Raw genomic sequence first — 25,833 nt, 5'->3', positions numbered from 1 at the left:
ACTCCTCCTAAGTTCTACTGAAGGCTTATTGATGTGAAGGGACTGGGGACAAAGCCAAAAATATCTGTGGGTCCAGGGATTTTATACTGAAGGATGGAAAGGCAGGGATAAGGGATACAGCCAATGGGACAAAGGGAAGGAGGCGGGGTTGAAGCCAAAGGAACCAATGGGAACAACACATAGGGGGGAACAAGGGAAGTAGCCAATGGGATGTCGAGGAGTACAGAACTTTCTAGAACTAATACATAGTTAACTGAGGGAAATGAATATTTACAACTTCATACATAAAACAGGGAGGGGAAAACATTAACGAATCATCTTGAAATACACAAATCACTAAACTGGGGGGATGATGGGTTCTCACCCTAACCAGGAGTGTATTGTTAAACATTGGTGCCTTACCACTGGAGGTTGGTTTCTGTTGTGTCTTCGGGGGTCAGGGTGGTCACAGCCACTTGCACCGCTACAGAAGAGAATAGAAATATGTTCACATTATCAGCTGTGGTCAAAGGAGGATAGAGAGACATCACCAAAATATAATGTTCAGCTCAGTTGCAACACTTCTTCTTTAAGAGTTCATGATCTGAAAACCACAAGTTCAAAAGGTGTCCCCAAGATTTAAAAATTGGTGGGTCTCGTTTTTTACATGACTTGGAAGACATCTAAAGGAAAGGAAGAGCTTTATCAGTCAGATGCATCCTATCTCTCATCTTTTCTATTGTAGTCTTGGATATAAGTACAAGAACCCTTTAGAAAAAAGAAGGTTTTCTGCCCTTCTCACCTCTTCTTTCTTCAAAGAGTTGTGTAGATCTTAAAATATGAATAAAAACCTATGGGGCCAATTTTTCAAAATGAAGAGGCTGACTTCCACCTCTTGACTTTGCTAAGTCAGAGTTCAATGAGACTCCTCTGAGTACAAGAGAACCCTGAGCTCACCTGTGGATCACGAGCATTGCGGTGGCCAGACGCCTGTGCTCAGAGAGTGCCTTCCAAGAGGTGCTTTGTTCTGGGGCTCACAAGAAGTCAAACGCCTACCTGGTTTAATGCTTCAGAATAGTTAGTGCCAACTGAGGAGCCATGTCTTGCACTGGCTGATCTGTGCAATAGTCTTTCCCTTTTCTGGAAATTTGATTTGTGTATGAGTAAGTCTCATTAATGCCACTGACTTTTGACACCAGGACTTGAGCATAGTATATTTCTTCTTCACCATCACTAGATTAAGCCCATATTCCACCACAGTGATTCCTCCTGGACAGTTCGTACACTTAAAATTGGCCCCTTGAGCCAGACCTCTGCCATATTGCCATTGCACAAAACATGTCAGCCAAATTCATTTATCATTATTCAGTTGAACTGTGGTTTTAACCAGATACTGATTTTGTGATACTGCAAATTTCTATCAAGTGTGAGAAGTTGATAAGTTTAATAGAAATTGAGGTTAGTCTTAGGCTCCCATCTGCTCAAAATGTAAGAGACTGTTTTTCTTGTACACCTGCATTAAGATTGAGAATTTGGAACTCAATTTCCCAAATAGGAACATGAAAGAGAACTGTGAAATTTTACTAGATTTCTAGAGTCTTTAAATTAAACTTTTGGCTTGAATGGAAGAGCAATGTTCTTAAGGTGCTTGGATGCAAACATCTTTTCCAGTATTGTTTATTACTGTCTGCAGGTATGTAATGACTTGCAAATGATGGTAATTTTTAAGATGTTATTAAACCCAGAATTCCTTCCTCTAGGTCCTAACCCTCTGCCACAGAAAAGTCAGTAATGGTTTATCTGGGAAACATGAGTAATCTCCTGCTTGAATATTAATCATTCATAATTAGATTTTTTGCATTCATCAGAATTCTATATAATTTGAGGGCAAACACAACCCCTGCTTCCCAAACAACATATGCACAAATATTCAAGTCCAAGTCATCCAAATCTCTCTGCTTTTGAAACATGTGTAAGGTTTTTCCCCATCCTGCTTTACAGTGTTTATTATTATTAAACAATATTATAATACAAATTATCCCATATGAAGTATTATACATTTTATAGGCATAATTATATACGTATAAGTACTTTATATGCATTTTATGTATTATGAAATAGTTGCCAAAATAATAAATGCTGCGTTCTTCATGATTAGAAGTTTTCCATTCCTCTCTCAGTGTAGTTCAACCTTAATATTTATAGAAGATCTGAAAGACCTGAAGACAACTTCTGCTGTCTCAGTAATCCACAGATAGTTGTAGGTTATTTACCACCAGCTGTTGCTGACAAAGGTTTATTTATCCTTTAATACCACATAAATCCTAATCTCTTACTATAAATTCTGTTAAGGAAAGAGACAGTTAACAACATGTGACTTATCAGGAATAGAAATGAGTGACAGTGGAGTATTGATCAGGAATTTAGACACTTACACTCCATTATCTGTGAAAATGGTACTTGGCCATCTTGGTTGATGAAATCTTGAAACCTACAGCTTCCTGGAATTCTTTAAAAATACAGGTTTTCACTAAATATGAAAATACAGCATCAAATGCTTATAGTTCTCTAATTACTTATTTATGCCTGGGCTTCTCTATGACAAAGCAGAATGCACACTCTCCCATTCCAATATATTCTGAATTTAATTGAAATCAGCTGAGGTATTACTGGGGTAAGCATAAAATAGCTGAATCTCAGTTATGGAGGTAGATTTGGACTGTGAAAAAGCAAATCCCTGTTTACAAATCCCTTTAACCTGTGATTTCTGAGAGTATTAAGAAATTTAGTTTGAAAGCTGGCATGGACCACTGAAAGTCATTCAAAAGAAAGAGAATTTGAAAGGCTCCAAAATCTGATTTTGCAGTTCTGATCACATCAGTATTTCAACAGGCTTCTCAAAGATTGCAAAAAAAAGTCATTATGAGAGACAACTATTGGGTAGGCAAAATATCTGAGTAGAACTACGCAGGAATTAATTTTGTGTGAATTAGGGTAGCCAAATTTTGCTGGCATTTGCACTCTTGAGCGAATATAATTTAATACTGCCCATTCTCAGGGGACATGGAAATGATGACATCTGCGTTGTCTGCAAATGTAATACAACAAAGCTCATAAATTGATTATGTGTCACTGGAGTCATTAGAGACCATACTTCAGCTGAGGCAGAGCCACTGACTGTCCTAGTTCTTAATTTCTTAACTTTTTCCTCTAAAACTGTCCTTTTTTGTTAGATTTTTTTTTCCTTTTTCATTTGCCCAAAGAGATGATTCTTCCCATTCCAATGCAAGTCACCAGGTCAGATATTGTTCACGCTGTGCTTTTTATTTCATCCAACAACTACTAAAAAAGAAAGAGTTTTTCTATTATTCACAACCTACTTTTTACCTGATCCAGTTAAGTTTCACTTAACGTAGCACTAGCAAGTACCTCATTCCTGTATTAAAAGTAAAATATTTTTTGGTGGAGCAAATTTAGTTGTAGGCATGTAAGTTTGTGGAGCTTCAGTGATGCAGGGAGCTTGATCCATTGTATCAGAGAGCTTGGCAGAGCACACCTCATTAGAAGGAAAACATACAGTCGTGAGGATTTGCCCTCATATAGAGTCTGCCATCTGAGAGCCTCAAGGCTAACCAACAATTTATGGTCTCTTAGTTCCAGGGGCTGGTTTGAGATTTGGGATCAGTTCTGAAATATGCCACAAATATTCCTAGCAAAAAATGTAGAGGAAAGTGGAGGGAGAGTATGCAAACGTGAGAATTTACTGCCTTTTTATCATCAGGTAAGAAAAGTCTCCTGATCAATACAGATAATTCAGTATAAACTCATTTAAAAAATGAACACAGGAAAATTAATTACCACAAGGTCTTTGCTCTTCCCCTGAAGCCTGTGGCATAAACTCAATTTACTTTCAGAGTGATTTAGGTCTTCCTTCAAATACATGGTAATAGTCACCATGTTGGGTTTTTTTGGGGATCACAGTCCACTGATGCTTCCTTATTATCCCAGAAAGTGCTCACTGGTGCCTATTATAAGCCAGGGTTAAAAGCTGGTGAATTATATAATCACAGATCAGTGCTTGAGCCCAAGTCCTCACACTGTTTTATGAGCAAGTATGGACACAGTCTATGTAATTTGGGTTAAATCCCCACAGATTTAATACACAGGGAGGTTTAACCACCTCAGTCACACCCAGATCCTTCCAAACTGCCTACATACCTTGCCAGGCAAGTTGCATAGCATGTGGACTTCCACTGTGATATTATTATTATTCATGCCTGTATATCCAGGCCAGCACCTCAGTCTCAGAGCTCTGTTGGGTTGCCTTCTGATTTTATTTGAAAATATTCACCTTTTGATGAGTTTCAGCATAGGTGGTGTGAGACCTGTTCTAAGATTTTGCTCCTACTTGATCTGGAGCAAAACCCTGAACATTATCCCTGTTTTATGGCTGTTGACCTGACACTGTGGCAGCTGAAAGATTGTCAAAGGGTGGCCAAATGGCAAAGCAGGGCTGATCCAGATCTGCTGAGCCAAACACTTCTGCCTACAGCATCTATTCTCTTCTCAAATGATGCACCTCAGGCCTCAAGGGACAGATGAGGAAGAGGTGGGTGATAGGAGTTTTGTTCTGCCCACAAACCTTTTCCAAATGCAAAATGTAGGACTATGCAGAATGATATTTTAAAAACCTGATCCTACCACTCACAAGAACCTCACAAACAGGAGAAAGGAGATGAAACAATACAAATGAAGATTTGTAAAACTGCTATCTTTCTTGACTGCTAAATTAAATGTACATTATTTGGGTGCTTTCTTTGGACAGTTGGTGCCTTTGCATGTCTTAAACTGCCAGACTGAAAGTGAGATTTTTGTTTAATTCCAAGGAACTGATTAAATGGGATGAGTTAAATACTTTGTTGGCTTGACTTCTTCATTACTCTTCTAATTAAAGACTGGAATAATCTCCTTGTATTGTGGGTTTTGATGAGATAACTAATCACTTGATCACTCATGCTGGGTGGCTTTGTTTTCAAATTAACTACTGAGTATGCCTTGGGGGATGCAGCTAATTGTTCTCCTTTTCTCTTTTTGAAAATATTACATTTGAATCAAAATAATTGAAATTAAACTTTCATATAAGAGAGTAAAAAGCTGAGTGCTCAGATTTCAAAAAGAATTTTTACATTGGTGGATTTATACTTAAATTTTCAGTTGCTAAATGTGATTAAAGATACTCATTTTCATCCAAGAGCTTGAAATTAAGGTGGAAATCACAGTAAGTGTTGGAATATAGATCCTCTCTCACCACTCGCAGCTGCTGAGAATCTCTTCCATGAGCAGAATCACACACACAGATTTGCTTTCTCCCTATATCTTCACCTCTCTGTTCCTGTTTTATTTGTCCCACACGGTCTGCACTACCTAAAACCCTACAATATCTGTTGCAATAAAAGTGCAGGGGTGGAGAGAGAAAGAGAGAGAAAGGCTGATAATCCTTTGACATTCTATGATAAAATAGTCATGTACAACAACATCAAGTATAAGCCATCAGTGAGGAACCCTTGAGGCGCTGTCCTCGGAGGAAGACAAAAGGCTAGATCATTTGTTAAGGTGTATTTTACTTCTAATTACTCTTGTCTCCTGAAAATCAAAAGTTTAATAGCTAGATGTGTACACACGTCAGACACCAAATTGTTCCAGCATCACAGTCAAGATAGTTTTACAATATGTCTTCAACTGGTATTCTTGCATAATTTCATTGCAGAGATTTCATTCAGAGATTTACTTATACTGATAAAGGTCATAAAGCCAAGGCTTTTTTTCCTTATATCATTTTTGTAGGCAATAGTATCTAGTAGTTAGTAAAATTCATTCAATTTCTCATTGTGCTTTCCTAATAAATTGTCTGTACTTTAATTTTTCTTCTTTAACCTCCTCAACCTCCTGAACAAAACCCATAAATTAATCAATATTTTAAAACATTCATAATGGAGTGGGATGTGGTGTTTTCTTTTTGAAGTACTATTGGACAGATTATTTGACACTAAGAAATGTCATTATTCAGATCATTGCATGAAAAGCATAAATGCTAGTCAGTGTATTAGGAAGAGTGCAGAGATTTGTATTGATTAAAAAGTTTTGAAACACTCAATTCAATCCTTTTTTTCTTTGAACATTTTGAGTTTTAGATTACACCTACAAAGGATTTTTTTTCTTTTGCTTTTAAAATGCATTCGTTTCAAAGACAAACACCCCATTTAATTTCATTTTATATATTGATTTATAATGGTGAGACACATCTGTTCTGCAACAGAGCATGCAGTATCACCAAGGAGATTTTTTCTGATGAGCTGTGGTGAGTTTTTGAAGAATGTTTACCTGCAGCTGACGCAGAAATCCTCGAAGCTGTACTTAATTGCCATCTTCAGAAATCAAATAATTAGCACTTTAATACGGATTAAGTAATTTACTTCCAAGTGTGAGATTTGAGTTGTCATCATTGTCACCATACATTGTTCAAGAGGTACCTATGAAGTCAATAAGAATACTACAACCTACACCAGCTGAGCTAATATTTTAGTGCAATGGAGAATTTATATGTCACTGACAATATGGAATTTTGGGTTGAAGCTAATCTGTAGCAAACCCTAAGGTTGTCATATCAAATCTTTCTGTTTATAAAATAGCACAGATGTGAATGAAACATTTTAATCAAAATTTTTTACTTGAGTAAATTGAAAGTTGATGAAAATCTTGAAATCAACTTGAATTATTAATTTCTAAAAATGGTAAAAATGAAAGGGAAGAGAAAAGAATAAGATGATAGTTTGAGAGTTCAGAAAGTAAAGGGAAAGCAAGTAACTATTTTATACTTTTCAAAAGCAGAAGAAATTACATTTTCAATAGTAAAGAGAAATGAATTTTACTCATCATTGGTTTTACTCATAAATGACATTATAAATTTTTCCTCCATTTTTTTGTTGATTTTTTTTCAGTGATTTGTTCCCCATCTTCTTCCTCAGCTGCTGTTGAACAGCCTCTCAACTGCAGTTCCTTATCTATTTGTGGTCCATCAGGAGAAAAGAATAAAAAGTAATGAGACAAAGGAACACAAACACTTGCTTCTGCTTCCTCAGCAGCCCTTGTTTGGAAGTTTGGGTGGTGGTTAGACCAGGAGTTAGCTCTAGAAATGCAGAAGTCTTTCTGATCTTGAGGTGCCAGCCATGTCTGACTGGTGTAAAATATATAAATATATAATTTTTTAAACAAAATTTGGCTGGTCATTGTCCTAAGCAGCCTCAAAGCACTGTCTAGAAGGTATGGAGTGGGGAACACTCAAGTAGATCTGGGAGCAGCTGAGGAACTGGAGAAAAGCATTCTCTGGGGCACTGTCTGAGAGCCCTATCACAGATATCAGAGCTGGTGAATGTGTGTGTATATATATATATATATATATATATTATATATATATATATGTATCTATATATATCTCCATCCATCGTACCACCCCTTCTCCTCCACCCCCTAATATCTTCTGACACTTGAATTTTCAAATTGAGAATTGGCTTGACTAACTCTTCAGGCATTTTCTCAAAACTCTCTTTCTGCCCATACGAAAAGCTGTCTCCACGGATCTTATAACTCATTCATGATTATCACTCTTATGATTGAGGTCTCTCATAATTACGGTTTCTTAGGTTAAGTTTATTTCACAGCCTGATATCCTTCTGACACTAATTTTTATAGATTGATAAGTAACTGAAAGATGAATCACTATTTCCAGCCCATCTGACCCGTTTTTATGAGTCGCCCATCCTGGTTTCCTGTCTGAGGCACTGATACAAGGAAAGGATTCCCTTCTTGACTATTTTTTCCTCTTCTGCATTTGAAACACCTTTGTTTCAGATGCAGATTCCTGGATGATGATACTTTAAACACATGTATTTATTTTTTTCACCAGGTCTTACTGCCTACTTTATTCATATCAGGATCTCACAAAGTATTTTTTTCAAAAGTAAATGTTTTTAAATGATATATCACAGACAGTGGGTCAGGATGGAATTTAAAGAGGTCATTCATGCTGACTACACTCAGGCACAGAGAAAGGATTAATCATAAAAGTTCATGATGAACGTTTTTCTAAGTTGTTCTTAGAAACATAGAGTTACAAGTTGCAGAAATCCCTATAATGTTCTAACCCACTCCTTTTTCTGCAGAGGAAAAGCTTTTCCTGCTGTGTAACCCAGACTGCTTTTGGTGCTGCATAAACTCCACTCTTTCTCACTTCCTTTACACAGAAGAATAAGTTCAATGTTACACCACAAATGTAGAGTTTTGTTATCACTCACCTAAATTGCACTGTTATAATCTGTGAGTTGAACCCCACTGCTTTTCTCTTGTTTTTCTAGATGAGTCATGATTTGCATCCCAGTGAGAGAAAAATTATACAAATCACATAACCAGCAAGAAATAAAAATGGGAAAAAGATGGATGAAAGGAGAATCAAATCTACAGATTTATGAACTTAATAATGCAATTTACATAATGTCTTTACCTCTGTGTTTTATTATTGTTTTATTTATCTTTTTGTTCTTCGGTTAATCTCATATTCATTTGTCCCGTAGATGAATTCTGGATTATTAAAATATGAATTGGATCAGGGGACACACTGTCTGATTAAAATAATATCCAGTTACTTCATGCTGATATACACCGAGGCTAAAATCTAAATATTGGAGCATTATCAATCTACAGCATGTTTTAACAGCATAGCCTGAAACTACTAATTGTATTCCAGGAATTAAGGGTGGGTTTTTTTCACTAAATGAGAACAGAAAATAATGAAGTAAATGATTAAGCAAGCAGAGGTTCTCCCAGGCTGTATCTTAATGTATCACTGGAGACCATTGTGGACTTCTGTTCATAAGGACAGCCTATTAAAAATGACATATACAGGAGAAAACAGAACTTTTGAGACAATTGAGGCTGATTAATGTCTAAAATATTTATTTTAAAAGTTGCTTAAAGAACAGATAAGAGAGATAACCTTTATTGCTACTGCAGCAAAATTTGTGTTAGATTGTGATTAGAATGCTATGAACTATATTTTTATTAACATGCTAAAATTAGTGCATCATTCATTTCCTCAATGTAATAAATAAAAATGATTCAACAGTGATATGATGAACATACTTTATTCCTCATCCAGTACCATTACACTTGGTCATGGGGAATCTGCTGGAATCAAGTTATACCAGAAAGACTTATTTTTTAAAATATTTTATGCAATCCAAATAGATTTCAATTCACTTCAAAGTGCTGATTTCAGAACTGCAGACAGTATTAAAAGAAGTGTATCTGCTTTATAAGAGCTCATCTATTTGCTTCTTTGAATCACAAGCCACATCAGCATTTGAATTCTAAATAAAGATTGGCCAAGGCCATCCAGAGCTCAAATAGTGAACCTCAGGAGATCCAAGAAAATGTGTTCTTATGCAACTTTTGGTCTGTAATAAATGCAGCTCTTCGTCTCTCCTCACTCTAGATATATAAACAATCATGTTGCATTATATACAGTATGTTAAAACATTTACATTTGGGAGGATGATGTTATTTCCCAAAGTTGTAGGTGTTTGATATAACTACAGAGTACCTTCTAAAGATGGAAAAATTACAATGGAAATTAGAAATCAGTGAAGAAGGAATAATCTGATCAAACAGAGATGTGCATTTCCGGCAGTTTGAGTTAGTCACAGATCCTTCCCTGCTTGCTTCAATATCTTATCAATATGAAGTGAATTCACCTCAGAAAGGCTTGGTCGAAGTTTCACGATACAGGGACACATAGAAACACAGAACAGGAGCAGAGAAGGATCCAGAACACATTCACTTACACAAAATGAGCACAAAATGAGTCCAGTATTAGATATGCCACAGGGATGTGTAAAAGTTTGTGATGAGCTATCAAGGGAGAACTGAAAGCACAATATGTAGATGTGACAGTGAAGAAGTTAGAAAATTCTGACAGACCTATACTGACCATGATATCATGTTCTGGATAACATTATAGCCTCATTCAGCTTAAAAAAATATATATAGTGAAAGCAAATCTCCTTTGTCAACTCCTTGTTTTTTATTAATTAAAATATTACTGAATTGTTAACAAAGTTTTTTCAGAAAGGGGGAAATGGGAAATTACATCATTGGTGAGGTATGCAGCTTTATGCCTTCCAATACACACAAAATTACAAAATTGTGAAATTGTGAAACTATTTAAAAGGAATTCTGTATCCTTGTCTTTTCCAAGGGAATGGTGAAAATTATATTTCTCGTTCGGAAGCAGTCAGAAATTAATTTCTGTAGTGTCCAGAGTCCTAAACCCTCAGACACACCAGGAAGTGCATTCCAGGATAATTATAGAAATCACTGTGCTGCTCCTTGATTTGTAAAAGCCATTGCACAATGACCCATTATCACACAGACTTGTGTACCCAGGCTCTTATGTGATACTGCTTAATTTATCCAATGTGTAGGTCACTCAGTTGGGTGAATATTTCTCCTTTTGAGATCAGGTACATGAACTAGAATTGGAGGGAAAAGAGAAGAAGAAAGAAAAATAAGGCATAAAGATCAAACCTTATGAAACCTTTAAGCACAGGTAGAACAAAAAGCTAAAGTGCTAGGAGAAATCTCTATTCCCAGTGTATACTTTCCACTCTTTAAAGAACACAGGTGTTCTGGGGACAAAGGAGTGATACACAAGCAGTTTGGACAAGTAGTTCTCATGGTTCCCTTGGAATGCTTCCAAAGTGCTGGTCCATGCTTGGCAAATCCAGTGTGAACATCAGCACCAAAACATTCTTCCCATGTCACAGCTGTTGAGACAGGACATTAATCCTGGTGTTTCTCTTAAAGCCACAATTTGTTTAGGTGAGATGGATAATGGTCCAAGAAGGGTGTGATAACTCCATGGTGTCTCAAGTTCATCAACACTGTGTTCCAAAGATCTCATTCAGGCTATGAACAGGAGGATCTCATATCTCACCTGTATCTCCCACAGACGGGTCTTGTTTTGTCCTTAGCTGGACACGCAAGCCTGAAAATCAGGATTTGCAAACCCAGGCGATTTTGTTCTATGTTAATGTCATATGTTCCTTAAATTAAGGATCCTTGGGGCCAGGAAAATTGTGAATTGAATGCTTAGTTAGTAAACAAAGACAGTATAGATATGGCCTGATTCTTCTTTAATTAAATTCAATGTAGAGGGTCCCATTAAGTCTAAATAATATGGATTTAGAATTTCATGAATAATATGCATATTATTTCTGTTTTGAAGGGAACATAGGGAATAACGGATAATAAAATAAATGCACTTTTCCAAAACCTTTTTATTGTTATGACTTCCTGACTCAATTAAGATTTTAATTATAGACTTAATATTGCAAGTTTTCTTTTGTAATGTAATTAAAAAATAGATTGCTACTGTCGAAGACAGCTTAGATACAATGTCATTAATTCAAAATTATACATTGGAAAGCAATCTGTTGCCATTTTATTAACCTATCATGCATCTAGATGTGCTAAAGTGTTTTGCTGGCATTTCAAACACCATTTGAATACCAATAAGAAAGTAGCTAAACTGTGCTAATTGACACTTTGGAAGTGGGTTGGTTAGTAATTTGTAGCTCCTTTGAAATATCTCAGTTAAAGCCTAATCATCTTTTTCAAGTAGATTGCACTTAAAGTATTTTAATGAACACAATTAAGACTTAATTGTTTATGTTATTTTTTCATCATAATTGGCAGATTAATTAGATATGCATCTTCATATTACTGTTTAATAGGTGTTCTTGTTATCAGTTGACATTTAAGAATGCTGCAATCACTGTTCTTTTATGTTTTAATATCTAAATTGAGAAACTGTGCTTTGGAAAAGAAGGAATGAATATAATTGTCCAGATTTTGTGTAGCAGTGGAATTGCTATACTGGATCAGACCCATGAACTGTCATCTTCCCTGATGTGTGCAAGAACCGGATGCTGAAGAAGAATGAGTAAATCCTCCTATTCCCATTCAGCAGATGTGTAATATCTCCCCAAGGACGTCTCATTGAAATCCCAAAGGATTTGGATTAAATCATTAAGTACAGGGTTAATTTTATTTTTTTTTTAAATTTCTGGTAGTTTTAACTAGAATCTGTTTGAATGTTTCTTCTCCATATAAACCTACTGCCTCTATTGGAGCTTCTCTAATTCTTTAGTGAAGACTATTAACTGATATCAGAGTGCATTATAAAATGGTAAAAACCAAGTCTCTGCAAAAAGTCCAACAAAAATCATGCCTGAAGTTACAAAAGCAAGTCTCAACTCCAGATTTCTTTGTCTGAAGAACAGGAACACTAGGAAGAAAGGAAGTAAATAAAATGTTACAGAAGAAGTTCAGATCTGCAAATTTTTCTTGGAAGAAAATTACCATCCCTCAGTATTCCTAAAAAAAACCCAAACAGACTGAGAAATAAGAATCACATAAGAAATATCAAGCCTTTGTACTAGAGAAGTCATGCCTGCTCCCTAGGAATCAGCAGAAAATGGCTAAAATTGGCATGATTTGTGACAGTTTTCAGTAAAAGCTGTCAGGACCATCTCTTTGTGCAGCCCTGTCCCAGGGACATCACAGATTTCACTCTGCTGGGCTACCTGTCTGCCTGGCCAGCATGAATTCACTGGAGAGCTGGTTCCCAGTTCTCATGAGGTCTGGCAATATGGGGGGCCAGCTCACCTGTGTGACTGAGAGTCCTGACTAATTCCCATGTAAAAACTTCCTCAAAGTGTATCCTGGTTCCTAAACATCTTCCCAGAAAGGCTGATTGAAAACCTTCCTGGTTCTCACCAGCAGTTCACCAAAACTACATCAATATGGCCATTCTTTTATGCAATTCAAACAAGCTTTAACTGCAAATTCTCAATCAACTTTATTCTCTGAAAATGCTAAATTCGAGGTATGATTCCTGAGAAAGGGACATAGATACCTCAGGGTGCATTGAATAAGCACATCTGAGTTGCCACTGAATTCTAACTTTTCTGTGCTTTCTCCTATTATTCCTAGACATTTCCCTGAAAAAATTGCTCATACTGTGCTATGAGGCTGTCTGCAGTGTGGGCACTTGACAGTGAAAGATAAATTTATATGCACTGTCATTTCACTACCGATAGAATATTTACGATGGCAGAAGAGAGTCAGACTCTCAGCCTTAAGCTGGAAGCCTCTGGCACGGGATCCAAAATTTGGTAGCAGAAATGACCAATATAAAACAAGGGGAGAGCAATGTACCTCAATAGAAGAACAAAAAGAAAAAAAAAAAAAAAAACTGGAAAAAACCCCACAAAATGACCAGACATTTGGAATATGTCTTGGATAGAACAAGTGAGAAACACTGAATATGAGTGTGAATAAAAATTCATTCACTCTCTTCTTCCTGAGTCTAGGTTCTATCCTCTCTTATGGATTTAAATATATATATTTTAAAATAAATGAGAGGGGATTAAAGAGATTAAAGCTTCTATCTTCTTCCTTCCAGGGAGAAGTTCCTAATTTCTGCCCTTCCACTGGTAGTGGATAAAGGATATAGAAAAATCTTAGTCTAATGGTTAGAGATCTGATCTAGGAAAAGGGATTTCATGTTTCATTTCCTGAACTCTTTGGAAACTTTATACAGGACTCAAAAAGAAATTAACCCCTCAGAGCAGGAAACATCACATCCAGCTCCTGCCTAACCTTCCCAACCACCTGGGTGCGGAGGAAGGTCATACAAGTGTAAATATCCTTTCTACCCTTGGGTCCTCTGAATGGTTGAGGGTGCTTAGGAAAAGATTATAAAAGCCAGGGAAACACTAGTGGGCAGAAGAGAAGAGAGTATTAATCCTGATGCTTTCCTTCTGACCCTACGAGAACTTCTTTCCTTCTGACGTTATGAGAACTTCTTTCCTTCCTATGCAGTGACCCAGGGCTAACAAAAAGTACAGTTCTGTTGGAATAACCAAATATACATTATTTTTGAGGCAAACATGAATATTCGTGCAATCATAGCTATATAATCTTCAAAGCCATCTTCAGTCTATCCATCCCTCCCAGGTCAAGGCATAGCAAATGCTATATTTAGTCTCCAGCTTCCAGATAAAGAATTTAGTGCAGCAGCAAAGAGGGAGAAGAAAAATGGGCTGTATTGAAATTGTACAGGGATACATTACATAGTAATTCATGAACCTGCTGTAGCTAATGCTGTTATCACAAATCTACTGCTATTTATGGTGCTAGGGTATGCAAAGAAATGCTCAATTCAGTTTTACATATGTAAATTAAACATATAAAACTGCACATCTTTCCTTATTAGGCTGTGAAATGTTATGACTCAAATGTGACAAATAAGTTATTCATAGGTACTGGTGGCCATCCATTTTATACTATTCCCTGCAGACCACAAATACCTTTATATCCTAATGAATTCCCAGACTCTCTGGCAGAATCAGCCAAATAGATTTTAAATATTTTAAAGCATTTCTGAATAAGTTAGTAGGTACTCCACTCTAGATCCTATTATATTCCCCAGCAAATAAACTACTTTTCCTTCTGGTTTTTTTTCCCTCTGGATTCAGTTTGATTGCTGTCTGAAGAAAAACCTTGAAGATAAAGTTGATTAATTTTAACAGAGATAAAAAGTCATTTGAGTTAAAATCCACCTAGTGCCTTCCACATTCCATCTTCCTGCAATAACACAGATTTGAGACTGCCAGCTGTAAGGAAATGTTGGTGTATTTTACCAGTCAGTAATGTGGGATTTGAGAACTCAGTGCTGAATCCAGAGATGTACCACAGATTTTACTTGTGACATAAGAGGTCCCCTAATTTCTTTGTCTCATATTAACATCTGGAAAAAAATATCTATGTGCATCTCACAGTACATTTTGATGTCTTAAATATATTACAAAAAAAAAGGAAAAAGGGTACTGATGTGCAATCTCTGAAAATGTGCAAAGGACCTGGGTAATGAAAAATTCAGGGGAAAGAAAGAAATGTGGAACTGATGTCACAGATCTGTTCCTCAATTCATGTTTCTCAGAAGGGCTGATAGAAAAGACACCATGATCCCCCAAAGCTTTATGAAAGCAATCCCTAACTGCTTTTTGGAAGCCCAACTTCTCCCAAATGTTATTGTCTTGGGAAGATTAGATGAGGAAGGAATAATTAATTGAAATTTATTAAACAAACAGAGAAATGAGATATTCTTGTGTAGTCCTCTCAATCTAGTTGTATTTGCTTACAGCCACTGTCCCTAAGAGGCTATTAAACTTCAACAATCTTTCATTCAGCTGAGTATGGTCATTCTCTTAAGCCTCTGACATGAAAAAAAAGGTATTTTCCTCCCAAGGAATAGGTTTGAAGTGTGTGTAATTCAGAACTATTAGAAAGTATTTCACTGTATTCGAGATATTAGATTGTACTTCAGTTTCACCTTTCAGAAATGCTGATACAGTGGTGTGATGAAATTTGAAAGAAGACAATACACAGATTGGGAAATTGGGAATGAGGAATGAAAAATGTTTCTGTTTATTCAGAATTTTTTGAAAAATAATAATAATTAACCACAAAACCTTTATATTATCTGAACTCACAAAGGCAGCTGAACTGTTTTTCAAAAGCACATTCCTTTGCATGCCTATGTCAGGTACACGGAACCATGAATACTTAAACCTGCTCTTGGCTGCTCTTGAGACACATTCTAGTTAGAGCAAGGTGTGTTACCTCCCAGCTTTTACAGAGCTAAAAGTTTGTCAGCCCAAAACTTAATAGATTCCCGGATTTCCTCAGGCAAGTGATTGAGAATTTTTTCTTGACAAGATGTTTTTAGGTAAGAAGTACATTCTAAAATGATGGAAAACTTTTGTCTGGTCTTTCATCTGTAATGCTGTTGCTTTGTAGGGAGCCAGCTGTGCATGTCATGAATGCAATGCCATAGTTTTGATAGATTGGTATTTTCCTGTGTTATTGAAAGGTGAGAGGTAGGCCCTGGGAAGTACTTATGCCTTAGAAGCAGAGAATTTTAAATTTCATTTTATTTTAGGGCTTTCCCACACCGATGACTAGGCCAGTGAGAAGCAGAGACAGCCACAAAGTAACTATTCCAATACCCACAGGTCTCCATTAAGCATTTTCCATATCTACAGGGAACCAAAACAGATTTTCTTTAAGGCAGGAAAAGCCCTTCTGAGTATAATTAACCTCACCAAATTGAATTTTTATCAATTTACTTCCATAGGATCTGCCCTGTGTTTATTTACTGGCTTCTGTTCCTGTATGTTACTTGTTTTGTTTTAAAGTAATATTGTTCACTTCAATTTTGTTACAAATTACAGCCTTTCAGGGGGATTAGTCAGGAGTCTCACGCAAGAAACTTATAAAGAAGTGGAGGGAATATAAGCCAGTGATTAATCACATATTGGTCTCAAAAAGAGACCTTTCTTTCCCTTTTATCCATATCTCGTGCAGTCTCCAGCCTCCTGAGACAAAGCTGAGTTTATCTGCAGACTGGCAATAACAACAACACTGCGGAGGTGAAGAGGAGATAAGCCAAGACTCTTTATGAAACTGCTACTAGCAAAATGAATGCCCCTAAGGGTTGGAATTGGCAGTTAACTCTAAGCTGTTTTCTTCAGAAGTGCAAAAATAGCCTTTATGTTTTCCATCAAAACAAAACTTTAAGCCACTGCATTTAGGAAAGAGAAAATTCTTTCAAAATTGGCAAGGGAGAAATATTTTCGGTTGTTGTGTTGTTCTTTCTGCAGGGTTTGTGCCCACAGTTTACTCAGCAAATTTCAGAGCACCTTTAAGGTTTTATTTGTGTTCCTCTAAGCCTTGGCCTTGAGATTCAAGAAAGTGTGTTTAAGCCAGACTGGATGGGGCCCTAAGCAACTTGATCTGGTGGGTGGTGTTGGAACCACATGATCTTTAAGCTCCCTTCCAACCCAGACCATTCTACGATTCTCTGATACACTTCCAGTTTAGCACAGTCTCCTAAAACTAATTGGATAATACTGGGTAATCCCAAATACTCCAAGTGATGTTCTAGCGAACCAAGTGACTCATTTTAAATCCCAAAACCTCACACTACATCCCAGTGTTGACAGCATGCCATACCAGATCTGCCACTCAAACACCCAGGACTGAAGAATTTAACTGATGTCTTTTCAAGCAGTGATGGTTCAGGGCTGAAGAATGTACACATCAATCCCACATGTTAAAGAAGATCTAATCTAAATCTGCCCTCTTTCGGTTTAAAACCATTATCCCTTGTCCTGTCACTACATGCCATTGTAAAATCCCTCTCCAGGTCTCTTGTAGCCCCTTTAGGTCGTGGAAAGTGCTAAAAACACCTCCTTGGAGCCTCTTTTTCTCAAGGCTGAACAACCCCAGCTCTCGAAGCCTGTCTTCATATATCCATAACATGCACTGGTGCCTGTCCCACTTCTTTCTTACTCAAGAACAGGGGCCAATTCATAAATTTAGTTCTGTTAATAAGGGCTGCATCCAAGCACGTACATAAAAGTTTGGAGAAGGTCTAGAATATCAGGTTTACTCTGCTGAAGAATGTAGACAGTGTTTCTTTGTGGGCTTGGGGTTTCTTTTTAGTATAGAGTTTTATTACCATGCCATCCTCATTCTTTTTCTGGCTTCCTTGTAGTGGAACCGAACAAACTAATTAAAAATGTTCAGGATCCACTATTACTCATTTATAAATTGGGAATGTTCCATTCATTTCTTACATAGGCATGTGCAGAGATTACTTGCTTGTTTTACAAGTGTTATGTAGCATACAATCCCTTTGTTCCAGAAGTTAAGACCTCAGCTACAGACATTTTGCTTTGGATTAAAAATTGGCATGCACTGCTTCCTTCAGAAACATAATTCCTTTGGCAAATTGCCCTTTTATACTTCAACAAGTTTTCCTTCTTGAACACAGATTTTTACTCTCTGCTTTTTTCTCTGTTAAAAAGCCCTTTTTTATATTTGGTACACTTGGACATATACTTTCTACTTCATAGCAAGGCCTCTGCTTTATTCTTGCTTAAGGTATGGTCAGGGGAAAATGGTTCTCCTTGATTTTAGTCATTATCAAATTGTACAATATTTTTTCTTTTCACCTCTGATTGACATACATGTGGATAACCCCCCAGAATTTAGATAGTGCTCACTCATGTTTTAATCCATTTATGTATCTGAATAATAAAAAAAAAAACAAAAAACAAAAAACCAGTAATATTTAATAATACCCAAAATGTGTATGTCATTGCTGGGCTGTATTACAGAAACATCCACAAACCAGGGAGCAGAAACACATCAAGAAAATAAATAAAGCAAGTAATGGAGTGGTGATGGTTTTCCTCTTTCCCTGTCAGTAAATACCTTCCTGTTCGGAGTCCAAAGACAATTATAAGTTCTCTGAGTTACCCAGGAACAGTTTGTAGAGGGTGAAGGGAGAAGTTAATCTAACCCAGACTCATCTAAAAGTTAGATAAGTACATCTGAGCTAGTTAGCTCATGTTCCCTTTATAACAATTGGGAAAAAAAATATAAAGAATCCTCAGAGGGAAATTCACCCAGTCTGTGTGAAAGATCCATGCTAGTGTGTGATGGGCTGTTTATTGGGACAACCCAAGTCCTAGCATGCACTCAAACATTTAATGTTAAACAACAATAGAGATGAGTCTCATCCTGGATTAAAGCTTTATGTCAAGTTCCCTACAGTTTTTTCCCCTTTAATTCTGTTTCCCAAGTGTATTTACACAACAGAATGGACAAATTGCCCTCTTAGCCTATGTATGCTGCTTGACTTGTCAAAAGATGCTATTCTCATTTTACACAGGGCTAGCTGATAAAATATGACAATTTGGCATTGGGTGTGAAATTATTCATATAACTCTGGATTTTCCTGCTTTTCAATGCCATTTTTAATTGAATCACCTTTACATATTAGTTTTCTCAGCTGGTTAGAGGAATCAAAGAATAGAAATCATTGCAGAACTGGAGATTCATTTCACAAAACACTTAGATGAAGTTCAGCCCAATATAATTTTCTTAGAGTCCGAACAGCAAATCACTGTTTAATGTAAGAAAAAATGGAAAGACAATCAGACCTAGGTTTTTACACGTGGACATCAAATTTGTGTGAATATTTTAAAAATATTTCTTTCAATACAAAAATGACTCAACTTTCATACATCACCCAAAAAAGCTGATGTTTTTCTTTAACTATTTAATTATCTGCTCCCACTTCTTTTCCTTCTGTTGCCAGCTGTAACTTTATATGTGGTAGCTTTTGCACCACATATGTTTACTTTCATGTATACTGAGAAAAGACCAGCACAGTAAAGCATGCTCAGGGTCACAAATATATGTCAACATGTATCATATATCCTCCTTCCCATGTGACTGACTCTAACCAAATGAGACAGCTGTTAAACTAGGCAGGAAGCCAGGCTGGGATTTAAAGGCTAAAGGAGACTTAACATTAAAATAATTCTTTAAAAAGAAACCCACAGCAGCTGTAGTCACTAGAAAAACCTGAAGGTCAGTGTTATTTCACTGTAGCATCACACTCCAGTGCTAGACTGCTTCATGTAATGAGAGAAATCAACCTACACTGAGCATAACTTAATTATGGTTGCTGAAATTTGGTGTTACAACTGTCTAGAAGCTTTTGCTCATTAATTGTGTAGAAAGTTAATGACATGTAAACTGTTTTTTAAATCTTAATTTGTTCTTTATATTTCAGAACTTCTGTCTGTCAGAATTCAGAGAGCTGACAAAAGAGGATTTAAGCAAATAGTGCAGTATGAGAAAATGTTATGAATGCATGAAACAGCCACAAGATGAGTTAAAGACATAGATTGTGCTTGAGGATATGGAGGACCAAAGAAGACCATTGAAGTCACACCAGAAATCAAACTTGCCCAAACACGAGAGCTCATGTCTCCTTTCTTCCTCTATGAGAACAATAAGCAGAATACAAAACATCTGTACTCATAAATAAAATTCCCATGTAAGCGAGATATAAAACACAGAGATGAGTTTAGCCAAGTTCTATCTGCTCTACCTGGTATTACTGCAGTTTGGATTTCTGGTTGTTCAACATACACAAGTCTGCTTTCCAGTAGTTACTGACACCTCTCCCATAACACGAGTCCTCTCCGTAAGAGTGGAATATCAGCTTGCTCTAACCATGGCTGCTCCTGCTTGGATAAGCTAAATGAAAAATAGTCACACCAAAGGAGCTTGTCAGCAGATGAACCAGAAAGAGCTGGACAGCCTTTAGCTCAGAAATGTGCTCAGAAACTTATTTTAATGCTTATAAATATATATTTTTAAAATCCAAATCAGGTGAGAAATTTTAGTGTCAAGAAAAGAGGGTGCAATTGATATACATTCTACCCATTATATTTTTTTTGCCTTGTTTTAATGCTGAACTGCAAAATGCCATTATTTGAGATTTCAGTGCAATATTTTTTTGGCATATCATTGAATTTGGGGACTATATTTATTTTATAAGATGTTTATGAAGGCCATGACCCAGGATTTCTACTCGGAATAGCCTTTAGGATTCTGGTTAGATCTCTGTGGAACTCGAGTGAGTGTATAAAGTTAACTTTTCCTGAATCAGGATTAAAATAAGCTGTTATTTTCTGTTCAAGAAAGCTTCTACTAACTGGCAGTAATAACTTAAAGAGATAAAAAGGAGCTGTCAGTCTCAAAAAACCCTTGGTTTGAAAGGAGGTTAATCTTGCTAAATCCTAGACTGACGGAGATCTTGCAAGGATTCCCAGAGCTGAATATCCATCCAGATAAATAGAAATAGCCACTTCAAAATCTCTCAGAATTAGCCCCAAATTTCCTAAAGTACTAATGCAAAATCCTTCATTTGTTTATTTATTTATGTAGCTTGCTTTCTAGAGAGAAACTCTGCACATTTACATCCTGAAACCAGAAAGTAAGACACAAGCCAATTCAAAATAGAAAGTTTGATAAAGCAATAATTGAACTGTGCATTTGACACAATTAAAACATGCTAACTCTCTGCAAGCAGGACCAATTTCAAAGGTTTTCCAGCTTGTATAGTGAAGTCTGCAAGAGTTGTGTCTTGTCCAGCAAGGCCTTTCATCCTCAGTGTTTTCCCCTACAGCAGTTTCACTGGGGAGCATCAAACCCTGGTGGATGCCAGTGGTTTAATGTCAGTGCCAGGTATTTTTCAAGTTCAGTTGTCAGAGGAGTTAAACTCTTCTGGACCCACTGATTTAACGTGGCCTTCTTGTCCTGGAAAAAATTTGCAGGCACAGCAAAGAGGACAGTTTTGCCAAAGTGTCTGTGCTACCTCAGTGAATGCTGGGTAGCATGTGGAGATGGTGGAATGTAGGCAACACAATTTAGGGTAAAAAAGGCAAAATGAGTGAATGAAACAGAATGAAAATAATTATATCAAGGAAACCAAAACATTTCAGTGTTGGATGGGTTCTTTTGTTTGAGTTTTTTTAAGATTTCTGGATTGGCAAATCGTGAAGCTGGGATTGGATGTAGAGATTAGAAGGAAAACTAAACAAATCTAACAGGACTGCCAGAACTGTTAATACCAATACTCTTACTCCAAACAGCTCTGCATCATTTGGCAACAATCAATTCCGTTTGTGAAATGGGAGAGAGAAAAAAATGAACATAAAAGGACTGAGCCATTCAATAATTACCAGCTGAGATTCAATTTAGGGAACAGCTGAAAGGAGTGAGAGAAGGTCACACCAAATTAGAGGCCAAAACTCAATGCCCCTGGTCTTCTGAGCACCTCTGATGTGCTGTGTAGGAATGAAATTCCCTTGGCCTTTACTTGGAAGAGAAGCAAATCCATTCATTTCAGCAGTATCTGGGATTTCTTTCTTGGAACACCTGTTCCTGGTGCTGGTGGTGAGAAACATAGGTAATGATAAAAGCAGTTTGGCTACAATTTAGAAGACAGTTATACTGTTTCCAAGGAGAATGAAAAGCCACAGATCTGCATCATCTAAATTAATAGGAACTTTGGAAGAGGGTTGAAAAAGAGGTTAGCCAAGACCTTTGCTGTTAGAAAACATGGAGTTTATGGTTGTATATAGCCAGCTGTGTATGTCTTTAAGCCTTTATCAGGGAGTCTGAAGCCAAGGGTTGATTTGCTGCAAATTTAAACACTAAGAAAGCAGATTTAAGATGAATATAGTATTTTGTAGCATTCCTGCTTACACTGGCCAAAAGAAAAAAAAAAAAAAATAAAGAATACACTTTTTTAACTTGCTACAGAATTAACAGAAAATTTATTCTCAGAATGGCAGGGGGTTGGAATGGAGGGGAAGAACAGAAAGGAGAGCTGATGGGGAACATTTGTTGTATGCAAAATTCACTGCAGTACAGGAAGCACTAAACTGTGTGATTATAGTGTATTGCATGCAAAACATGTCCCACATCTACTAAATCAGTGTTCCTCTGTGCCTGGTAAATATGATAACTAACCCCAGTGTTAAGATATTTCATCATTTGAACTTGTTCAAATAAACCATTCCTCCTCAGACTGTTTAAGGAAACTACTTGGAGCACCTTGCCAAAGCTAAATCCTGGGTCAAACTTATATTTGTTGTTGCAGCTGAGTCAGTCTTTATAATTCCCTTCTCTTCCCCCCTCAGCTCAGTCTGGTGCCCTTTACTTTAAATTGGAATCTGGAATCTTTCCAAAAACTAATAGAAAGTTCTCTGAGACAACATTGTGAGCACTCGTTTGCTTATCTAAACAATTTTCCAGCTTCCTCCAAACAGAAGGACTCTTACAAGGAAAGGATTCAAGAGCTGAACACATTTAGATTAGTGAAAGGCAGTTAAGAGGGTATTAAATCACAGTTTATAAGTACTTATGAGGGATTTAAAGCATTGCAAGGATTCACTAGGCATTGCATTTTTCTATTGCAAAATACATGGAGAATTTAATATGTCAATTTACCTTCAGTCTGCTTGCAAAATACAGGAATTACTACTTCCTGAAAAACAGGATTAGGGTCTACCCAAGCAATCAAAAAGGGCAGGCCAGGGAAAGCTGTAGTACTCATCACTACCATTTTAAAAGCTTTTCAGGGGTCCATGAAATAAAACCTATAAGTATATATTTGGATAGATAAAATAGATAGCAGCAGATAGTGAAACCAGAATACATTTTTTGCCAGGGGAGTTTTTAGAGTTCAACATATCTAATCAATCTATTGAAATAGAAAGAAAATAACTTACTCCAAACTGCTTTACTTTCTGTTCCAGGCCATTGACAGCACAGGAGAAACAGAATTTGGTTCATGGAGTTTAATGGACTTGAAGAACATCTGCTGTGTCCCTTGGACACTTAAAGACTGTTTTCACACACCTTAAATAAGGAAACAAACAAATAATGAATAGCTGTGCAGAAAGCAATTCCTTTAAAGATACAGGGCAGCATTCCACGAATTTTCACACTACTGTCTAAATCAAAAAGTGGGGAAAGAGCTGAAATCTTCAATTATGTTTGTGGTTCTAAGTTGCTACATAAAACACCTGCTCAAACACCAAAGCAGAGTTCAGAGTGCTGTGTCCCTCCAGCCTTCCCACCTTCTCTCATCTTTTGCAATCTCTGCTGCAGGATGGATTTATAACAGTTGCCACAGGAGCTCTCTCTTCCACAAATGTGTCAGATTTTGAGCCTGTTTAGTGTCTGACCTTCTGAAAATCCCATTGAATTCCACCGTCTAATCATACACTGGGTGGAAAGAATGCTTATTTTTATCAGTTTCAGAGCAGCTCATTTGTTTTTCTGTTTTCAAAAGTGAATAATGCAAGAACTTACTCCTGACCGTTCCTCATTCTCTTTTTTCCATGCAGCTTATGATTTTGTTGGTCTCTATCATACTCTGCCTCACTTTTCTCATCTGAAAAGTCTCAAAATACTTGCTTAAAATCGCAAAATTGCTCAAAATACTTCTTTATAGAGAAATTTTTTCATGACTTTGCTCTTACCTACTTTTTTTTAATTCTATCTCCTTTTTCAAGTTGAGAAAAGAATTTCTATACAGGCACAAAGTTAAGTATTTCTCTTAACTTCTTTCCCCCTAGCATTTTTTGTGTTTTATTCTCTAGTATATTCAACAGCAATGCTCTGTTTTCCTGCGTGAAAGCTCCTTATCTCTGAGCAGGATTTCTGAAGAGACCAGAAGCAGTGACTCTTCGATCCTTTTCAGACTGGCAAAAGCTAATTTAGGGGTTGCCTCTCTTTATGTACAGTGAGAATTTCTGTCCTGTGTCTACTCCTTAGGATTTAACAAGAACTCTCTTCCATCAGCAATTGTAGCTCTATCACCCAGCATCAGGAAAACCTGCTGCAATTTCTTGCATGTATTTCACTTTAAAATGTCCTGAATCATTTTCTGTCATCTGCAAATTTTGTCACTTCTCCACTTGTCCCCTTTTTTGGATTGCTTATGAATATTTCAAACAACACAAGTCTTGCACAGATTCCTTTGGTGATGACTGTGAAAACTGGGCTTTTTTCTCTAACCTTGGAAGAGTTGTAATTCTATCTCTCTTATTCCTCATGCTTTTTTTTTTTTTTTAATACTGTCAAGTAAGTAGTTAGGGTTTTTTAAATTCCAGCTGTACTTTAGAAACCACAAGAGGTTTTGAATTTTGGTTTTTTGTTTGTTTTTTTTTTGTGGGAATATTGGTGGTTGGTTGGGGGTTTTTGAATACTGACATATTAGACAAGACCTCTGGGATGTCAGAAATAACTTTTGTCTACAAAACCTTTTAAAACTCTTTTCCACTGTGTCTGATTTAAACACATGACTTTCAGTTCTGTTCTTTAAAATGTATTGGGAATTTAGCCTATTGGTCTAATATAAAAATCAGACCTACATTTCCATGGTCTTGCCAATATTTTTGAGTGTTACTTTTCTCTGATGTACTGTCTTTGAATCTTTTTATGATATTCAGGTCTTTACCCCTAAGGGTAAGATCCCCTAAAATTAAACCTATGGCATGGTTTAATTGGTTGTACAAGCAATTTTTTTTTTTTTCCTATCTCCCAGGATTTCCTGACAAACTTTCTTTTTCTTCTTCCCTTTTTGTCATCACCCATTTGCTCTATGAAATTGCAATTACCTTCTCATTCCATGGCTCAGCATCCCTCCTCCACCCGTGGTGTTCTCCCCTTGCTGGTCCACACTCTGGTGTTACATCTGTAACTGCTGGGCTGGCTTTGAATAAGAAGCCTGTGCTGGAGTGTCTTCCTCTGACAAAGAGATAAGCTAACAGTGATATTCTTATCATTAAGTGGCAGGAGCAGCAGCTGATGTGAGGTGCCCAAGGAATCAAAAGCCAGAAGGCACAGCAGGAGGTGTGACTTCTCCAGCAGCTGCCCTCACTGCTGCCAGAGAAGGCTTTGAGCCTTCCTGCTCTGCCCCTTCTGCTTTTCCCTCTCTCACGAAATAGAACACATTGAATACATCATGCATTTAGTTAGTTATTTTATATCCACCATAAACTAGGCTGCCTTCAACAACATTAAAAATGGAGAGGGGTCTAGCTTTGATTTTGCTTTTCATAGTTTCCTGTTTTCTTTCTCATTATACAAGCTGTAAATTTCCAAACTCTGCCATTTTCAGCTCTGGGGTCCAAGGATCTTTGAAAAAAAAAAAAAAATTGCTCTGGAAATGACAATAGTTTATTTCTTTCCAAATAATCATAGAATCATAGAATTATTTGTGTTGGAAGGGAC

At 36.8% G+C, this 25,833-nt stretch overlaps 1 long non-coding RNA gene across 2 annotated transcripts in view; it reads right to left on the bottom strand.

Moving 5' to 3' along the window:
• Window positions 1-25,471, bottom strand: part of LOC116443685 — a 54,020-nt gene extending 28,549 nt beyond the window's left edge. For both annotated transcript variants that reach the window (XR_004240025.1, XR_004240024.1), the window contains exons 1-3: window positions 25,218-25,471; window positions 23,322-23,451; window positions 403-463 (exon numbers count right to left, since the gene is read on the bottom strand). This is a non-coding gene — a long non-coding RNA (uncharacterized LOC116443685). The remainder of the gene's footprint in view (window positions 1-402; window positions 464-23,321; window positions 23,452-25,217) is intronic.
• Between the last annotated feature and the right edge of the window lie 362 nt (window positions 25,472-25,833).

The sequence above is a fragment of the Corvus moneduloides genome, chromosome 5 (genome assembly GCF_009650955.1).
Source record: "Corvus moneduloides isolate bCorMon1 chromosome 5, bCorMon1.pri, whole genome shotgun sequence".
NCBI lineage: Eukaryota > Metazoa > Chordata > Aves > Passeriformes > Corvidae > Corvus > Corvus moneduloides.
The sequence above is the reverse complement of the archived record's forward strand: the minus strand, read 5'-3'. Positions and strand labels throughout refer to the sequence as shown.